Source organism: Poecile atricapillus, chromosome 1 (genome assembly GCF_030490865.1).
Source record: "Poecile atricapillus isolate bPoeAtr1 chromosome 1, bPoeAtr1.hap1, whole genome shotgun sequence".
Classification (NCBI taxonomy): Eukaryota; Metazoa; Chordata; class Aves; order Passeriformes; family Paridae; genus Poecile; species Poecile atricapillus.
Genome location: NC_081249.1, coordinates 31756301 through 31773947, shown reverse-complemented (window position 1 = coordinate 31773947; position 17647 = coordinate 31756301). Strand labels below are relative to the sequence as shown.

At 42.1% G+C, this 17647-nt stretch overlaps 1 protein-coding gene across 6 annotated transcripts in view; it reads left to right on the top strand.

Moving 5' to 3' along the window:
- Window positions 1-6681: 6681 nt before the first annotated feature.
- Window positions 6682-17647, top strand: part of UBE3A (ubiquitin protein ligase E3A) — a 55011-nt gene continuing 44045 nt past the window's right edge. For 2 of the 6 annotated variants that reach the window (XM_058833210.1, XM_058833193.1), the window contains exons 1-3: window positions 6682-7024; window positions 10649-10854; window positions 16536-16604. The gene's annotated coding sequence lies outside the window, so the exon portion shown is untranslated. The remainder of the gene's footprint in view (window positions 7025-10648; window positions 10855-16535; window positions 16605-17647) is intronic. The other 4 variants (XM_058833221.1, XM_058833214.1, XM_058833201.1 and 1 more) reach the window with 3 other exon arrangements.

The window sequence follows — 17647 nt, the reverse complement described above, 5'->3', positions numbered from 1 at the left end:
CTATGCTTCTGTGGAGAGCTCAGCTCTGGGGATAGCAGTTTCCTCAGGACACAAACGAGCTATAGTACTTATAACCTCTGGGTTCAAACACAATTCATACCCACTCAGGTAATAAATTAACATTTTCATCCTCTTCTCCCCAGCTACACTCTACAATGATCAATGCCTCCCAGACCCTTGTCCTTCCTCCTCCTCTTCTGATATTCCTTGGAAGTAAGACAGGGAGACACAAAATACAGGAATTAAACCTCCAAGTGACACTAAACCCAGGCACTGTGACACATGAAACAGCTTCAGCTCCTCATCTTCTTCCCCATCCCTCTTGTTTTCCTGAAAGGGGCAGCCAGCCAAGCATCTGATGTTCATACACTGATGAAGAAATGTTGTGAGTTGTACATTCTACCTTTAGAGTAAGGGTAGGTCCTTATTGCTACAGGAGGTTGAACTTGGTGTGTAGCTGTAGCTGGTGTTATCTGCAGTGGCTACATCTACAGTAAAATGAGTACTGCTGCTAAGGAAAGGAGGGCTGACGGGATTCTCATCTAACATACTCTTGCACTTAAGAGATGTTGGAGCTGTGGTTGATGCTATTTCTTCTCAAGCTAAATAAGGTTTTGTCTTCATGCACACACCCCTTGCAAGTGCCCTCTTCAAATTAAAACCTCCTGAGACAACAGTAATAGGTAAAGCAGCTTATAAAATACTGGGTGGAGAAAGCTGCATATTGATGCTAACTACCTGAGCCTTCAGCTTTTCAAATATGTCATGATGACCTTTTAAAAATCATTTATTGACTGGAAAAAATATGGAGAGCTGGTTGAACCTGATCTCACCAAGGTGCCACTGTGGTGCTAATAACCAAATCATACTCTGTATTCAAGGAATGAGGTTTTAAATAGGAAAGTAATTATGACATTAAAATTCCAAAGAAGAAAAAAAAAGTCATATATTGAATTTGTCACTATGTAGAATAACCCAAAGATAAAGTGAATTTCTGGCATGACACAAGTTCTCTTGGAAAAACAGAGTGCTTGTCTCAAAAGCAACATTACAACTAGGCACTATATGGTCCCTTTTTTAGAAAAACACGTTTGCACTGGGATTGCTTGTCAGATAGATATATTTTTTTTAGCCATGGCAAGTTTATAAGTGCAGTTGCCTGCATTCTTCCAAGCATTATTAAGCATGTCACATTAATTGTACAAAGCCATTTTGCTCTGCTCAGCAAATCAGACTTCTATATATATCTTGGAAGAAAAAAGCAGGCATGTGGTTGGAAAAACAGCTGTCAGTCAGGCTCCTCTTCTACAACCAAAACAATGGCTAGCCAAAACCTGCATAGGTTTTGGCTGCATAGGGCATAAGGCAGCTTCAGCTGTGTCAAGTGCTACAAAACATACCAGGATGTCCCCACAAAATCTCTGAGTAAACAAAAGCATTGCTCTTAAGCATCCTTCACAGCTACAGCTGCTCAAGACTCCTTTCTGAAAACAGATACCTCAGGAACTGGGGCCGGACTGAATGTAGAAAAATGTGTAATGCAGCACAGCAGCAAGCAAAAAGGTGAGGGAAAAAAAAAAACCAGCCTGTAGAATGGCCAAAAAAGGAGCATTTCCAGTTCAAGCACACAGGTGACCACAGGAAATTCAATGAAGACCTGCAGCAAACTACAAACTTCTCACCCCCTGAAAAAGAACTGAAATGCCTATATTCTGTTCTGTCTTCAAGAAGACTGGAGGACCTAAATGCAAGGCTTGCAGAAAGATGGTACATTGGACTTGGAGACGGAGGAGCATGTGAGCTGCTTCTCCTTTCACCCTATTTCCTTCCAGAGGCCACTGGGCTGGGCAAAGCATTCAGGGAAACAAGACTCTCTCTGACAAGCTTATTTCAGCAAACGAATTGTGAAACCTCCCTCAGCTCACAGGGAGGAACTGAAACAACCTCATTCAACTGAGATAAGTCTTCAGAAATGGGAGCCACTTCAAGATGACATGAACCTCCACATCACAGCTTAACCAAGGGATCAGTTCATCTATTTGTGTGGAGAAAAGGGAGAACAAGTATGCTTTTCAGGACTCAGAAGTACGCATAGCCCTTCAGAAGTGCCCACATAAAGGGGATTTCTTGAATCTCCCAGTTGCCCAGACTAAGCTCTAACTCCAAACTTCAGTATTTCATTCCATCACTGATAATCTTTTCCTGTCCCTTATCTTTTTATCTGCAAAGGGATGCTTAAGTATTTGGCTTGACTTACAAAGTCCCAGTATGCTTAAGTGCACCCCTATCACCTAAGGGGTTACACTTACTAGAGCTTCACTATCTAATTTTCACTTACATAACTATTTGAAATGAATGCCAAAAAAGTATTATCAAACCATTTGTATTGGAGTTTTCAAATTAAATGAGAACAGAACACACACAGCACTATGTGTGCGTCTATTTGCTACAAAGTTCTGAAGTGAGATATCAACATTACTGAAATTAATATGCAGTAGACTTGGTTCACGATGGCATGTCTCCAGCATCATAAGTAAATTGTGAATGAGTCTTGGGATTCTATTTTTAAAGTATTTTTCCTCCTTCTGGGAACCACTTGTGTATGAGACAAGTTGCATTTGTTCTCTTCAGCAATTAAAAAAAACTGTTTCCAAATATTCAGATGTTAAAACAAGATTTTCTGCAGGACTTCATGGCCAAGTTATTAGCCATTATGGTTGATTCTTACTTTTTTACTGAGCATTACTCACTAATGTAATTGAAGCATCTCACCAGAGCCTGCTCTGTGAAGGTATCACTGCAAAAGGCAGTCAAACCATTTGTTCTCCTCAGCTGCAGTCCATACCCAGGCCCTAGAGCTGCAGGGATTAGCAAGGAAGCAGGGGGAGAGTGGTGACTTTTCCACTAGGAGTTCCAGTCACTTTTCTCCAAATTCGGAGCCTACTCAGCTGGGCAGATCCAGTTGCTTCCCAGCAGCTGGCTATACCAGTGTAAAGTAGCTGAAAGCACTCATGGCAGCACAAGCATTTCTGTATCCTAGTATTGCATCACTTCAGAACATGTAACATACTTAAATGAAGCGGGAAAGTACAATCATCCCCACTGCAACACACGCAACTTAGGCACATCAATGGCCACAGTTAGTCTACTCCTAGTCACGCTATCTCCAAGTAGAAAAAGAAGCCCCAAGCACATGTTACAAAACCCAAAAGTGATCTAGTCTTTCCCCCAAAATGGTAACTTGTCCCCAGGAGAATCAAAACGAAAACCATCATGGTTATCTGTGGAACACTGCTATACTGCAATTAGTTTGGGATATTTTCCTTAATGTATCATTCTTCACCTGTCCCCTGCCAATGTGATTTGTCCCATATCTCAGAAGGAAAGGCAAGTCTTTTTACACCTGTGTCCTTTTCAGAAAAGTTTCTTTCCCCTACCTCTGCATCTAGCCAGTGCAATAAATAACCACCAGCATCCACATCAGCTCAATCTATTCTCCACATTTCCTCCATCTGTTATCATCTGCTCCTTCCTCATAATTGCATTGGTTTCTTCAGAAGAAAATGTGTGACACATGTAAACTGTATTACTTCAGAGCAGAGATGGGTTATAAACTGCTCATTACTAACATGGGACAAGATCTCAGAATTGCAATCCATGGGAAAAAATGCAAGTGACGGTCTCCAATGGCCAAAAAACCCATGGAAACACAGAGGGTTTAAAAAACACCATCATCATATAAATCAATTGTATTCCTATCTTGGATACCAGCTTTTTCTGCTATAAGAAAAGAAGATGACCCAATGTCCTGATAAAAGTTATGGAGACAGCTTCTGTGCAATGATTGACTCCCATAAATTCCAGGAAGGTCTTTAGGACCATCACCTGAGTATGCGGGGATAAAATTGTGAAGGCCGGAATTAAACTGGAGTTGAAACAGGTGAGGGATGTGAAGGACAAATAAGAGCATCAGTAGGTACATCAGCAGCAAAAAGAGGACTAAGGAAATTTGGCACTGCTCCTAAGCGGGACAGAGCACAAGCTGCATGGGATACAGAAAAGAGTACATCAGTGCCATCACTGCTGGCATGGTGTAGTCTTGGAGCTCCCAGATCCTTATGGAGAGTAGCAAAGCTTGAGGGAGAAAGATGCTGTTCTTGGATGAGGAGCATGAAATTAGAGACTACTTAAGTAAACTGGACAAATGTAAGCTCATGGGATCACATGGCAAGTGATAACACAAACAGAGCTGGCCAATGTCAGTGTGAGGCCACCTTCTGCCATCTCTCAATAATCAGAGTGTTTGTGAGAGGTTCCCAAAGGCTGCAGGCAAGGATATCTGAGATACAGAGATCAAGGAAGATACAGCTGAGTAGCTTCACCTGAAAGCCTGGGAGATTATTTTCAGACACAGTAAGAGCAATAACTTCCAGACTGGGAACTGCCAGCATGGATGTAACCAAAATCAAATAATGCCTGACCAGCCTGAGCTGAAAAGAGAAGGCTCTGTAAGATGAGAGCAGAAGTTGTTTACTTGGACATGCTACCCCATAGCATCCTCACAGTCAAGCAGGAGATAAGGAATGGACACATGGGCCCTGCAACAGAGCAAGAGAAAAGTAGCAAGACAGTGCATTTTCCAGATGCAGTTTTTTCAATATTATTAATTCTGAGATAACAGGAAAGATCATGGCACAACAAACTTTGGCCTGAATCTAAAATTTTAATACATGGAAATTGGCAGATTTTGCTACTATGTAGGAGAGAGCCTCCAGATGCAGAAGGCTCTGTTCATGCCAGTGATTATTTTTAGATGATTACCAATGTCCATCTGAACACACCAATGTACCCTGCTTTCAGACAACACTGAAGTACAAGAATACTTCATTCAGTCTTAATATTTCAATGATACAATTGCCCACCATGTCCTCTGCGAGGAACAGGACTCTCTGCACTGGTTTGTAATAATGCCTTTTGAGTCCACTGGTCTCACCAGCTATTACCCGGCAACAAACACAGTAGGTCTTATAAAATTGTGCCCAAAAAAGACATGTCCTCTTAAACACCTATTTCCTAGCCCAGAACCTGGCTCTAGTGTCATGTTTTTGAGAATTTGTTTATGATTTTAACAGCTTATTCTAATGTTTGAGAACTACCCATATTTCTAGTCTATACTTTTTAAAACAAAACAAAAAAAGCATACTCTCTACCAGGATAGAAGCACCTCTATTTAAATGCCTTTATTAAGGGATAATGTAGAAAAGAGTCAGATCTATTTTCCTTTTTTTTCTACTGACTCTTTGTCCCCTTCTATGCTTGTAGCTCCACATATTTAAAGCTTTAAAAAGTCAATATCCAAAACCAGTAAAATTCTGCATGCATTGCAGTTTTAAAATTATTTGATCAAACTGCTTTTAACATTCACCTACCAAAACACAACTTTTACTCATGCTTTTAAGATTATACAAGTGTACTTGCAACACATAGGCCTGGGTGTAGGTAGGGGAAGGAAAGGAATGACCCAAGAGGCAACGGAAAAATTATGTGTGGGGCAAAGGAGAGAGCCAGGTGTCAGGCGGGGCTGCCCAAGACCGGAGGGTTTGATGGGCTGCATCCCTGGGTCCCCGTCCCCGACCCTTCCAGCCCCACCAGCCAGCTCCGCACTCTCTCTGTGCCACTCAGGGTGCTAGGTTCAAATAACAGCAGGCACTTGATGACCTAAATTTACACCGTGGTGGCCCTCTGCCCCAGCACCACAGGCTGGGACCGCAAGGCTGTCCCCATGCTTTGCCACCTATGGGCCACCAGCTCCAGGTCTCTCCGTCCTCTCCTCCCTTGTCTGGGAGGGGCCAAAGACGGCGGGGCTGGCCAGGCCTGGCACAGCCTGTCCTCTCATGCCTCGGCTGACACATGGCTCCGGCATGGGCCCTTCTTCAGAGGTCACCGGCCGCTCCCCTTGCACTGCTCCCTTCTGCCAGCCTGCCATGGCTCCGTGCCCAGATTAAACCCGATAAGCCCCGGGCAGGCTGCGTTGGGCCTGCCGGACAGGCTGGGCTCTGGTGGGACTAAGTGGGTCCTGCTAAGGGACTCAGAGCTGGTGGTGGCCACTCTCCTTGCCCACAGCAGGAATGGCCCCGTGCTGTACCACCAGTCTCTGGGCTGCCCGCCGGCCTCCGGGGTGCGTGTGCGGCTGGGCACCTGTGTGTGGGTCAGTACGTGTGCGCGTGTGCACGCATGTGTATGGTTTTGTATTTGTGTATGTTTGTGTGTACATACCTGTATATACGCGCATGTACATATGTATGCACAAGCCTACCCGACACCCGCTCCCTGCTCCCTCACAGCGCCCCACCTGCGCTTCACCCCCCGCACCCTACGCGCGCACGCGCAGCCCCGAGCCCCGCCCCGCTCCGCCCCGCGCGCCCGCCTGGCCGGCGCCCCCACGCCACGGCCCCGCGCTGCCCTCTTCCAACATGGCGGCCCCCGCCTCGCGCGCGCGGGCGCGCAGGCGCCTCCTCTGTTCCGCTCTTCCGCCGGGTGCCGCCGCGAGTGCACACGGCCGGAAGGCGCGGCTCGGCAGCTCTCTATGGTTGCCCGCGGTGGGTAGCGCGCCGCCGCCGCCTCGCCTCGCCTCGCCCCCGCCCGCGCTGCACGCCGGGACACGGCCGGTCCTCCCTCCTTCTCTCCCTCCCTCCTTCCCGCGCGCCCCCCCCGCGCGCCCCGAGCCTGCGCCGCGCCGACATCCGCGTTGTCCCAAGATGGAGGTGCGGGGCTCGCGCTGAGCGCGGCCCGGCCGACACAGGAGCAGGAGGAGGAGACGCGCCCGACCGGCCCGGCCCGTCCGCCCGCCTCTCCTTCCCCGCCCTGCCAGGCCGCGTCTCCGGCGGCACCGGCAGCAGCAGCAGCGGCGGCGGCGGCGCCTCCTCTTTGCCCGCGGCCCGGCCTCGAGTGCGGCGCGGCCCCCGCATGAGCCCGGGCGGCAGTGGCGGCGGGAGCGCCCGGGAGCAGCAGCCGAGGTGCCCAGGTCGGTGTGGGCGCTGCGCAGGACCGGGAGCGGGGATGGCGCTCGGCACCCGCTGGCCCTGAAGGGGAGGGACGCGGCCCTGCCAGCTCCCCCGCGCCGGGGAGGGGATGGCGGCAGCCCCGGGGGTCCTCTCCGTCCGCGCCGTGAGACACATGGGTGCGGGGCCGCCCCGGGAAGGCCGGGCGGGCGGGTGACTCCGAGCTTCTCCCGCCCCCCCTGGGGAGACCGGCCTCTCTGGGCGACCTTGGGTGAACCTAGCCTGCCCCTGCCTCAGTTTCTCGGTTCGGTGACTGCTCTTCGGGGCTGCTGTGGGCATGGGAAGGTTCGGTGCCGTCGGCGGCGCGGCCGGCTGCCGGAATGGGAAGTACCGCGAGGGTCTCTTAACTAATGGCCAGGGCCTTTTTGACAAAGTGGGTCTATCAGTTGCCCGTGTTACCTTCTGTCCAGTCGGAAGAGTTGAATCTGAACCTGTGAGCAGGCTGCCTTGCTGATGCATGTGATCTGTCGCTCCTGGCTGCAGAACTGAGCTTCAGTTTTTAGGCATACCTACAGTATTTCTGTTAAGGGATGTTACAGTTCACTGTTGATTTGTAAATCAGATGTCTAAGATGATGTATTGTGGTCATTCAGAAGTTACTACTGCGTAAGAAACAAAATACGTTTCACATTTTTCCTTTAAGTGACAAGAACCTATAATTTATAGACTTGTAGTTATTCCTTTTCTTTTTTCTCCAGTTAGTGGAAATACTCGTTCGCGTTTCCTTCGGTGCAATGTGTTGGTCTAATTCTCGGACTAAGCGTGTGTCTTACACATCACTTCAGGGATGGCCCCTCTGTCTGTATGGAAACTTACCTGCCTCAGTAAGAGTCTGCAAACCTGAAGCCCTGTGAGAAATCAGCTTCTCAGTGTTTTTACCATGCTTCTTGCATGTCTAGCAGAAAGTTTTTCAGTGGAAAATTGTACCAGATTTTAGCTTTGATTTCTTAACAAAGTAAGACCTGCGTGATTGTATTGTCAATTTATCTTCTTTTCCTTCTCTCTCTTTTTTTTTTTTCTTGAATAGCTGACTGGTTTGAAAGGGAGAGGTCTAAAAGATAAGATTAAGTTCCTAATTCATGCAAATAGCATCCAATTAGAGAGATTCCCTGCTAAGGGAGAAGCCATGCTCTGAGTTGTACTGTGTTGTTAGGTGCTTATGATGAGGGGAGAGGGAAACGATGGAGATAGTGCGAGGTGTACTTCTTGATAAGAATGAAAACTGTTGGAAAATGGGCCTGCAGTTCTCACAAACTGCTTGGTTTAGACCTTGGCTCTGAATAGCTGTGCCCTTTCATTGTGGAAACATTTGAAGGTACTTTTTAGAAATTTGAAAATAGGTCCTCCTATTTAGTTGAGTTTTTGAATTGAAAGTATGAAATGTGTATTGCTAAATAGATATGGATATACGGAGAAAACTATCACATGTGTTTGTCTTTTAAAACAGATGCAGTCTGTAATGCAGTATCATTCTGTCAACTCAGTACAGAAAAATAGTTAAAGAAAACCTAGCCCACTACTTAAATTTACAGAGCTAATACTTCTAATTGAAATTATTTCTGTACAATATTACAGATGCTTCATCTGTCTTTTACAAATATCTTCCATTCTACTCTGTTTGCTATTTAATGTAGCATCTTTCCTGCTGGAATTAAGAAGTTCGTTTTGTTTATCAGAGGTGTTTGCTATTTCTCCTCATTGGAGTGTCCTGAGCATTTCCCAAGAATATAGAAATAAAAGCACCAAGAGATACCAAAATGAATGTTTGATTTACTCAGGTTTATTTCAGGGTATGATTCTGTGACTTTGTAAAAAAAAAAATCAGACTTGAACAGCAGTGTGTTTTAAAGCCTAGATTTCTCAGTTCAAGTCCTCTTTAGAACTCTAAAGTTGTGTGGGTTTGATCCTTTCCTTTTTAATAACAAACAAGACTTCTGGTCTTTTCCTTTTTTTTTAATTGCTGCTGCTGTTTAAAAACATGGCAATGATGACCCTTTTGTGAATGGAATTGAAAACTGTGTATATGTTGAATACGTCTAGGGATGTTCTCACCCTGTTGGGAGTCCCTGTTAGAGTACCTGGAAGTTGTCCCCAATTGTTTCAATCAACTTGAGAAAATAAACCAGGTTATTTTTCATATAATTTAACTTTTCCTTTGAAAGTATAAAATGTTATGTGTACCACCAGGACCCAGCACTCACAGTATAAAATCATGCTTGTTTCATTATGATTATGTCCTTTCTTGACATATTCTTCACTAGTTCTCAGAATTCACAGGTTCTGCTTAACAAGATAAATAATGGGGGTGGAAATACCTTTGAGTTTTACGTTATGAACATGTTTCATTGTGAGCATGTTTAAACATACAACATTTTCTGTAAATAGTATTTAGCATAGTACATTATATGACACTTATAATGGAATTAATTAAATTTTTATGTTTTTGTAAATATACATCATCCTAATTTTTGCTGCACAGGAAAGATTTTTTTTTCCCCCCCTCTGTTACTTTTAGTTTTACTTAGTGAATGTCCAGAGAGAATTAATCTTCTTTTAAACGCAGGAAACGTCTTTCTCCCTCCCCAAACCAATGTACTCATACACCTGAAGATGAAAGCCACTAATTCTTAAAAATAGAACATGCAATTGAGGGAAAAGGGAACAGAATTCATAAAGTATGTAGGCATAGATCTCATTTCCAGCATCAATCTTCCTTTCTGGTAGTGTGGGCCAAGTCTTTACTCTAATTAATGAATTGATATTGATTTTTAAACAAAGGAGGTGTATTTTACAATTTTTCTGAAGTATCCAGTGTATTTAAGGTAGCTGTGATTTTTTTAGAAAGCAGTGTTAAAAGGTTTTCTGTCACTAATCAAATTTTGATTTGTACCTGGAAGGAGGGCAGTAGTACATTTGCTATCAGGGTCTGTAATGAAAAAATCCAGAGTATGTTGTTTACTTTCTAAAGAAAAAAAATCCCCCCCTCACAAAAGTTCTGTAAGCTGTGCTAAATATCTGGTTCCCAGAGACAATAGCAGTGAGCAGATCTCATGTTTGAAGTGAATTTTGTCACCTTAAATCCTTTGACCTTAACATTTACTGCTTTAACTTCTTGTATTAACAGGCAGTGCCTGATGGCCTCATAAGGCTGTGTTGCGCATAAATAAAAGTTTGGACAAAAGCTGGTTCATAGGAATTGTGTGTAATTATCTGGTTGGTTAGCAGAAAGTCAGCAAATACAGTCTAAAGGTAACATTTTGCAACAAACACCACTTCAGGAACTACAGCAGCTGGTGACACATTTCTTCAGGAAAATAACCTCATAGGATGAATATGAAAATCAAATAATGTTGAGATCCAGGATTCAGGTTTGGCAATGTAACATCTGACTAAATAGCACTTTAAATTGCTATTTTTGAATAGCTGCACCTTCCTGTGGTTAGGAGGGCTAGAGCTTATTGACAAAATGACTTGCTTGGTGCAAAATTACATTATAAATTAAATATTATCATAGTTCTGTCTAACAAATACTCTTATGAATGAATCTCTTAAAGGAAGCATTAACTCCTTCTTACTTACTTTAATAGGTTGAGCCTGCTTCCCTGTATTATGCAAACTGCTGAATGGAGGAAGGGGGTGGAAGTCAGTCTTTACCGATACTTTCCGTTACCGTCCTGCATGGTTCTTTACCCATGTTTTACAGAGTGGTGAAGAATTAGGAGAAGCTGCAGTTGTTCAGCTGAGTGGAACTAAATGGGTGGCTTCCTTCTGGACCCTCACTTCACTATCTTAGGTAAGAGGGGTGATCTGCTTCGTTTGAAGCTACTTGCATTTCCTTAGAACAGAAGTATATATGTTTTATTAGAGGAACTTCTAGTTAGCAAAGCAGAGCATTGAATTCTTTTTTTTTTAAATCTGGTGTCTTGAAAAGGGCATTCACAGTATGTAGCTGTCCCAGTACTTTTCATTGAAAAGTGTTGTTGTTTCCATCCATTCAAGTAACTTTCTAAACATGTTCTGTGTACTAACATAATTTACTTCTGAGAATCATGTTTATCTTATGTGGTATGACAGAAGTGGGACTGTCACTCAGAGCTGGATTACAGTGGTGGTGGATATAGGATGACTTGAACTGATGTACCACTTGACTGTTTGATATGGAGTGCATTACTTTTTTTTTCCACAGACTTGGAATAGTTTGGGTTGGAACGGACCTTTAAATGTCATCTAGTCCAAATTCCTCTGCAATAAGCAGGGATGTTTTTCAAATAGATCAGGTTGCTCAGAGCCCTGCCCAGCTTGACTGTGTATGTTTCCAGGGATGGGCATCTCCTACCCCTGGGCAATCTGTTCCAGTGTTTTACCACCCTCATTGTGAAAAATTGCTTTCTTATATCTGGTCTTAATCTAATGCCTTATAACTAACAGCCATTACCTCTTGTCCTGTCATAGTAGACCCTTGTAAAAAGTTTATCCTCCTCTGTCTTGTAAGCTCCTCTACAGTATTAAACAAAAGCAAACAGGTATCTCTAGATCCTTCTCTTCTCCAGGCTGAGCAATGCCAACTCTTTCAACCTTTCTTCATAGGAGAGCTGCTCCAGCCCACTGATCATTTTTGTGGCTCTCCTCTGGACTTGCTTCAACAGGTCCTTGCCTGTTGTGTGCTGGGGACTCCAGAGCTGGATGCAGCATTCCAGGTGGGGTCTCAGAGGAGTAGAAGGGCAGACTGGTCTCCTTCAGCCTGCTGGCCATGCTGCTCTTGATGCAGCTGAGGATACATTCTGGACTGCAAGCATACATTGCTGGGACAAGGCTGGCCTTCCAACAACCAGGGTCTCCAACTTCTTCTGTAATTACTTCTGCTTCCAATTCCCTCATCCCGCAGCCTGTATTGATACCAGGGGTTGTCCCAACCCAGGTTTAGGACCTTGCGCTTGCCCTCATTGGATGAGGTTCCCATGAGTCCATTTCTCAGTCTTGTCCAGGTCCCTCTGGGTGACATTGCATTCCTCAGCCATACCACACAGCTTGGTATTGTTTGTAGGTTTCCTGGGGGTACATTTAGTCCCACTGTCTGTCAATGATGAAGCTACTAAAACAATACTGGTGTCAGTATGGACCCCTGAGGGGACACCTCTTGTCATTGATGTCCATCTGAACATTAAGCCATTGACCGCTACCCTCTGTATGAAACCATCCAACCAATTCCTCATCCACTGAAGAGTCCATCCATTTTATCTCCAGTTTAGGGTGAAGGGTGTTGTGGAGGACTGTGTCAAAGGCCTTACAGAAGTCCAGATAATGACATCAGTAGCTGTCCCCTTGTCCACTGACTCAGTCACTCTGTCATAGAAGGCCACTAGGTTGGTCCAACAGGACTTGCCCCTGGTGAAGCCATGCTGGCTGTCTCAAATCTCTCTGTCCTCATGTGCCTTTATGTTCCTTCCTCATGTAACCGCACATCAAAGCTGTGACTTAAACAACTAAAGACAAAATTTAACTATCAAAAGCTAAAGAGTGGTTTGAAACCCAAAGGAAGTTTGATCTTGGTGGCCTGTGGATGGGTAGGATCACAAGCAGAAAATTACAGAACCTCTGTTTGGGTTTTGTGATTGTTGCATAATGGTCTGGCAATGATTAGTCCACATAATTTGTGTTTCATTCTGGTGTTGTGTGAGGACTGTGTCAGGACTTCTGACTGAGCTAGAGTTGTAGGTGTGAAGCTAGTTCATCTCCCCATAGAAAAGGCCGTGCTCTTTGCTTCCTTTGGCAAACCGCTTTTAGGACTTTTTAGTACTTCCTTGATAATCATTACACCAAAGAAATCAATGAAATGAGAAGATCAGGGTGACAAACACCCTCTCCCTTACCCTTAGGAGCTGTGAGCAGGGGAGGCACAAGAGTGATCTTGTGTTGCCAGGCTTGTCCAGGCAGCCAGGCTCTGGCACCACTTGTGTACTCCTGCTCTGGTATGCTCCCTGGGACCCAAGTTGGAGCAGCTGCAGTTCAGCAGGCTTGGGCTGTTAGCAGGTGGTGGTGTGCCTCTTAAAGGAACTGGATTTCTCAAATAGGACGTAGGTCTAAATACTTCAAGAAAGGCTATCATAGTTGTAGACTAGTTTTGCTTTTGCAGTATGGCTAATTGTATGTTTGAGCTAGCTAATGCTTTATATAGTCTTATTTTACAGTGTTGTATTTTCCATTTTCTTAAAAGAAATCAAAAGCTTCTGCAAAGCTAGATAATAGCAAAGAGGTCTATCACTACCTCAGAATTTCTGTTTCAAATACAATTTTTCATATTTCTTATTTGTATAGGTATGTTCAGATAATAATTGCTTGTTTTTGCGTAGCGAAATCTCCTGTCCAAAGTCTTGGCGATGAATATTGTGTTTTAATATGTGTGTACACCCAGGTCTATTTTTAGAAAGTCCAAGGTATAGTAGTGTACACTGGCTGAGTAGCAACACCTTGTGTTTCAGCTGGTGTACCAAACCTGCTTATTGTAGCCAATAGAAATACATAAAGAGTCCACACAACCTGGAAATCCCATCAGATTTCAAGGACAAGGGAGCTCCCAAGACAGTGTTTCACTTCTGTGAAACCCTGGTATTTCTTGCTTGCAAAGATTGTAAGCTTTCCATAGTAAGGTTGTGGAAAATACTCCATTTACATGTTTCTTATAACCTGAGTATCTGATTGAAAGAAGGATGTTTGTTAATACTTGTTTTTTTACTTGGCTAATATGATTTTGTTTACTGTTTCTTTATTGTTAAGAATATTAGTTGTGAAAAAAATTAATCTTAATTGAACTTAAATATTTGAAATTTTGTCAAAAAATTATAATACTAGGTATTATTTCTTTAGGGTAGTGCTCTCAGATTTTTTTTTTCTATTCCTATTGTATTACAGTTATTGAATAAAACTAGACAAACACAACAAGTCAAAACCACAAGCGGGAAACATAATCTAAGCACCTGATAGGGATGATTTCATGATATCGATCCAGACATGAGAGTTGAAAAATATTTTTTGTAATTTATAATTAACTTCTTAAATATTTGGTAATTCCATATGCTACAGTGTGGTTAATTCAGCACTTTACTGTCTGTATTACAATAATTCAGTGTGCCTTGAAGTCTCCTTTTCTTACTGAAAATAATGACATAGTTGTAAACAAGCAGCTTTTTTTGGCTCTGGTCACATGATCGATCAAAATTTAATGTGTTGTGGTAGCAATAAGGTTGGCCAAGCTTTTAGTCACATTGTTGTTTGCGTTTTTTCAGGCAGATGTGGCTTAGTGCTAATTAAATATACTGAAGATGAATGTTGAAGTACATCTGACTTCATGAAATCATTTTCATTCCTTTTAGACACACATTACAGAGCCTTATTTCCTTTTGTGTTGTCATGTAGCCTTTGAGCAAATGTAGACTTTAGACTGAATAGGCTGCTGAACTCTGTTCTGCCTTAGTGGTGCCTAGTGGGGAGAAACTGAAGGAGAAGAACTGGAAGTCCAGGAACTTCAGCTTTGTGTTGTTGGATTTGCTCTTCTCTTGCTGTGTGTTATTATGCAAATAACCTGTCTACTTCTCCTCCATTGTGGTCTTGTTTCCCGTATCAGTTGTATGGTCCTACGCTACTCCATAGCTTCAGCTCTTTTGGGAACCATTTTTTTTTTTTTGTCTCTATTGCCAGGCAATAATCATAAGAACCCTGGTAGATGTATTTGCAATCCTTTATCATGCTATACTTGGTGCTCTCCTCCTACTCTGTGCACACTGAAAATTTGTACTTTTGTATCTTAGAGGGGAATTGAGAGAATTTTATGCAGATGACACTGCTCTATGTGTACAGAAACAAATGTATACATTGAATCTGGAAGTTCTACAACACAGGTGTGAAAATGTTGGTTGCATTTGTCAGAATACTTTTAACTGGGTCTGTCTAATGGCACCACTGTGAATGAAGAATTATTCTTTAGTAGAATACAAAGTATTTTGGATTTCTGCTGTGGATATGGAGTGGAAGTGCTACTTGCAAACAGGAAAACCATCAGTTACTGTCTCATGTTGTTCAGATAAATTTTTATTCCTTTTTTTTTTTCTGAATGGTAGTAAAGTTTTATTGATGCAGTTGCATATCATTAACACAGTAATCTTAACTGTGCAGAAACCTACATAATTAGAAAAATTGTTTGTTGAAATAGCAGTCTTTTTTCACAAAACTTGTAGGGTGCCCTATGTAACTATTTTTTTTTAAATACAAACAAATGTGCTCACACTTAGTGCTTAGAGCTTTAGTGGCAAAACTGGTCCAGGATCACCCCATTTCAGCTCCCTGATAAAGAATTTGGCCCCTGACACTAGATGATTTCTTGCTGGTTTGACATCTTTTAAAATAAAATTGAATGTGCTATTAGGGTAACCAGATTGGGGTTTCCTATGTGGGAAACTATCAGGGAACCCTGATCTATATTGGAGATCAGCCTAAATCAACTGCGTTGGATTTGTTTGCTCTTAATAAAGTTCTAAGACAAGAACTTATGTATTAAATCATCACAGTACTGAAAATGTAAGATTGTGTGCCAAATTACTAACTTTCTATGAAAGTAATCAGTAGATTTCATAGAATCAGGGAATGGTTTGGGTTGGTAGGGAACCTTAAAGAAAAATCTGATTACAAACCCCCTTCACGGGCAGGGACACCTTTCACTAGACCAGGTTACTGACAGCCCCATCCAGCTTGGTTTTGAACACTTCCAGTGATGGGGAATCTACAGCCCCTTGTCTTTCTTTAGTTATATGCATATGTGTCTGTTTTTTCCCTCAAAGCTGGTTGTGCTTATTGGTGTTTGTTGAAAATATTTCAATTATGTTTTAGTCCCTTGTTAATTATGACTTCTCTGAAAATAAATTTATAGGAAAGCATACTGAACTCCCTCAGTTTTATGCACCCAGAACAAAGATTTGGTTGTATTTGTGGCTTCTTTTAAATGTTTGGGTTTGTTTTTGTTTTTTTTCTTATTAAAAATGCTAGTTCTTAAAGAAAAGAAAAAAAAATTACAAAATAAGGGGTGGAAAGGAGAAAGGAAATAGGTATTTGCAATTAACTGGGTGAATGGAATTATAAAGCTATTACATCACTACAGGGGAAAGACTAGGGGACACTGTGTGTGAACTTCATGCTTTTGTAGTTTATCTAACATAATTATTTTCTGTTGTGCTTTTCTATGAGAAGTGTGATTTAGTTTTATATGGTTTAGTTTTAGGTAGTCTTGTGAGGAGTGGGGAGTTGGCTGTGATCCTTGTAGGTCTCTTCTGACTTAACCTATTCTATGATTCTGTGTTTCCTTTAGTTGCAGTCTTGTGACTAATCAAATAGGCACTTTTGAATGTATTGTCTTGCAGTTGTATTGAGCTTCAGATTGGTATGGAGCATAGTGCAAGAACTGAATTGTAATATTTTGCATTATAGGTACAAGAACTGTAGAAGTCTATTTTAGAATTTGAAAGAACAAGATTCTCCAGCTCTGGAAAGATAATGGTATGTTTATGTTTCCACTTATATTGTTTGTATGCTAATAATTGTAATAGCAAATACATTTTTCTTCGCTGAGATTTTAAAAAAAGGTTGAAAATTAATTCGGGAAGAAGCACACATTAATTTTTCCCTTTTTTTACTGTAATATCTATTACTTAGTCATAATTCTCTAGAAAACTGACTTATTTGATTTTTCTCAGGGAAAATAAATACTGATGATATAACATCGCTGAATTCCCTTTTGATTTAACAAGCTCATCATCATGCTGCTACCATCCTTTTATTTCTCTATGGATTGGATAAGAACTGGTGTGTTTCTGAAAGCTGTATGGATTTTTTTAATTTGCTACTGAACATATTTATAGTGAGGATATGACTTGAAAAATAAGTTCAGAAGTTGCAGAAAATTTGTGCATTCATCAGTGTAAGTCAAGTTTACAAATAGGAATGCTGAGAAATACAGAAATACAATCTTTTCAGCAGTGTTAACATAAACCCATGGCACGTGGTATCTCATTTTTTGTCTAGGCTCTTAAATGTCCAGCCAGCTTAAAAATATGTATGTGTGTATTGTGGCAAGGTTGAAACTTGAACTTGTAGTTATTTTAATTGCCATTTCCTAACTTAATTCTGGTGTAGTTCTCTGGTAATACCTGGTATTGCTGCACCACTTTTATTTAAGTTCTGTAGTTCTGCAGCTTGGTACACAGAGAATTTTTGAAACTTTTAGCGTCATTGCATTCAGAAAAACAACAATTAAGTTAATTTTTCTGCCATATTAAATAGGTCTGTTAATGCATATATAAAATTGTACGTAGTTATTTCAATAACAGTTTCTAAGCCATGTGTGCACTTTCTCATTTAACCACTTAAATTGTGGGGAAGAGCTAAGTAACAGGACAGCTGATCCCAGTTTTCTGTGTCATGGGTTTATGTCTGGAGTTTTCTTTTCAAGATAATTAACTTAAATATACTTAAAATTTAGAAATCTCAAATTTGCAGAAGAGTTGTTTGATGTCTTTTTGAGTTCTGTTTCATGGGAAGCT